At 37.8% G+C, this 2,856-nt stretch overlaps 1 pseudogene; it reads right to left on the bottom strand.

Annotated features, from left to right (window-relative positions):
- Positions 1–1,304: 1,304 nt before the first annotated feature.
- On the bottom strand, positions 1,305–2,215 carry LOC101964543 (geranylgeranyl pyrophosphate synthase pseudogene; annotated as a pseudogene).
- Positions 2,216–2,856: the final 641 nt, after the last annotated feature.

The raw sequence follows: 2,856 nt of genomic DNA, 5'->3' as shown, positions 1-2,856 counted from the left end.
CAGCCCTTAGCTGAGGAGTATCTACCTGCTGTGAAGCACACCTAGATATTTAGAGGGCAGTTTTACAAGGAAGGACTGAGACACTAAACTAACATTTTTATCAGGTACCATATTTGTGGATTTTCACAGCTCTTTTATCATTGGAGGACTTGTGAAAAGATGTTTTCAGTGATACAACATGATTCAAGTTTAAGGAATGAATCCTACAGATTTACCAGAAATGAGAGTCAAGCATCTAAACTAATAATTTCCACAATCTCTAAATGTATTTATTTAACCATATCTTATCTCCCTCCGTCCCTTCTTCTGCTTATCTTTCTTCCCTTGCAAATAAAATAAAAATCGCATAGTCCTATTGAATTCTTAACATGTACCAAACTGAATATAGAGGAGGGATAAACAAGGAACATTTGCTTCTTTAAAGGAGGCACTTTCCAGAGGAAGAATAAAAAAGTTGTTATTTGCAAAAATAATATTAAAACAGACTAAATAAGCCTGTGGATGGAAGTTGGAAGAGTTTTATGAGATCATAGAAGATGGGCTTCACATAAACAAGTCAGAAATGATGGAAGAAAACATTGGACGATTTGCACCAACAGATTCTCCGGGACATAATATGGTTCAACGTATGATTTTTCAGCTTTATGATGATGCAAAACCAATATGCACTTAGAGGAACTCAAACTTTAAATTTTGATCTTTTCCTGGCCAGTGATATGCAGCATGATAGTCCCTTCAAAGGCTAGGTAGTGGTAGTATGTGGCAGCTTCCAGTCGGCCAGTGGATCCTGAAGGGAACACAACATACTGTATAGTGCACTATTTTGGCAAGTCTATGATGTTCAGTAGGTTAGGAATACTGAATGCATTTCACCTTATGATATTTTCAACTTATAATGGATTTATTGGAACACCCCCCACTATCAATGGAGGAACTTACATATATATATGTACACCAATAAGTATTACATAGTTGATATCTATATCTTTTTTCCCACAGAAGCTAGTAATTTTAATTGACAGAATCAATAGAATATTCATGGTAGTATGACAGAGTTGGTCACAATATCCTTCCAAAACAACTTCTGACATTCTAATTAGACCTACACAAACATGATTCCTTTTCACTCTTTTAACTTTGTATAACATATGTGGAGGGGTTTCTACATTCAAACAATTTCACTCACACCATCTCTATTTACTCAGTTTTTGAGGACTCAAGTTTGGTCCAAATTTGTGAAAAGATAATAGGCTAAAAGAAAAACAACCAACTAAAAGAAGCTATCGGACCCAATCAAGAATGGCTTAATATTTTTCATTTTCTTCACTGAACATCTTACTTCAGTGCTTTAGTAGAGACACTAGCTCAGTGTTCCCACCATGTGCTTCAATTTGTTTACAGGCTTTAGATTCAAGCTCTTTGAGAGTATTCCAAGTATATTCAAAAGAACTTACATCCTTGAGATAATGTACATAATATTTTTTTTTTAATATCTGGGTTTTCTGCAGCCATAAGATGTTCTGCACCTGGGTGCTTTCAGGCCTTGACCAAATAGCATGAATAATAAGGAATGAGAATTTTCCCTCTGTGAGATCTTCACAAAACCTTTTTTGTTTTCACTGTATTCTTTGGAGTGCTGATCAGCATAATCATGTCTAATTTTAAAAAGAACCCAAGTGTATTACATAATGGCTTTAAATATTTGTAGTCAGAGAAAAATTGCATGAGACCTACTAATAATCCCAGCAGTCCACCTGTCTTTTCAGCACCATAGCTTGATATTCTCCTTCAGTGGGACAAGTGTAATTATCCCTCCAGTACATATCCAGGCCTTGTTCCTGATGGAGTTCCAATAGCTGGGGGAGGGGAGGGGGTAAAAGTTTCACTGCCTCTGGATGATGAGTTAAGACTTTCTCTATGCCAAGGAAATATACATAATTGGCAGAATTGATGACAGATGGAATTCCATAGAAGCTGTGTGCCACTGGAAAGCCACGTTGGAGTTTTGACCTGTCTTTGAGGTCCTCAATGAGTAAACTGGCATATGCAACATTTCTGCCACTTCAATGTTAATCTGTAATTTGTCTTCTGGAATTTTCAGCCAATGATTGAATGCCTGTGAAAGTTTGGTTTTCACTTGTTTACCTGGTAACTGAAGTAAGCACTTGCAGGGCTCCAGAATAATTCTCTGGACAGTTTCTTGAGTCTTCTCCATTGTTTCTAAATTTCAAAGCTGATGATGCCACGCTGATTTCACGACTTTATGCCTTAGGCAGCAGTACTCAACATCTGCATCGCACTCCGTAGTTCAGACCAAGACTCTTCCTAGAACCTTCATAAATCCCTTCTCCTACTTCATCACTAAACTCTCTGCTCTCACCTGCTGTGGTGGCACACGACGGTAATCCCAGCAGCTCAGGAGGCTGAGGCAGGAGGATCGCCAGTTCAAAGACAGCTTCAGCAACACAGCCAGGGCCTGAGCAACTCAGTGAAACCCTGTCTTTAAATAAAGTACAAAAAGGTTGGGGATGTGGGCCCCTGGGTTCAATTCCAGGTACCAAGAGAAAAACAAAACAAACAACAAAACCCCAAATCTCTCTCCCCTTCTCAGCTACCAGTGTTTCTACCTTACTCCAAAATCTATATTTTATATTGGGGAAAAACTTAAGAATGAATGAATTCTCGGTTCTGATAAGCTAAGTTCACTGGTGCGAACCATTGATAGGTCAGATATGTGTTCTTTGTACTGGACTTCAGCTATTATGAACTCATGATAGTCTTATATGATGTACACCACAAGATTATTTTGGGTTTCAGACATTATATAATTATATCTGTGTTTTTGTATTTGTCTTT

Source organism: Ictidomys tridecemlineatus, chromosome 7, assembly GCF_052094955.1.
Source record: "Ictidomys tridecemlineatus isolate mIctTri1 chromosome 7, mIctTri1.hap1, whole genome shotgun sequence".
Classification (NCBI taxonomy): domain Eukaryota; kingdom Metazoa; phylum Chordata; class Mammalia; order Rodentia; family Sciuridae; genus Ictidomys; species Ictidomys tridecemlineatus.
This window is presented reverse-complemented; position numbering and strand designations above follow the sequence as displayed.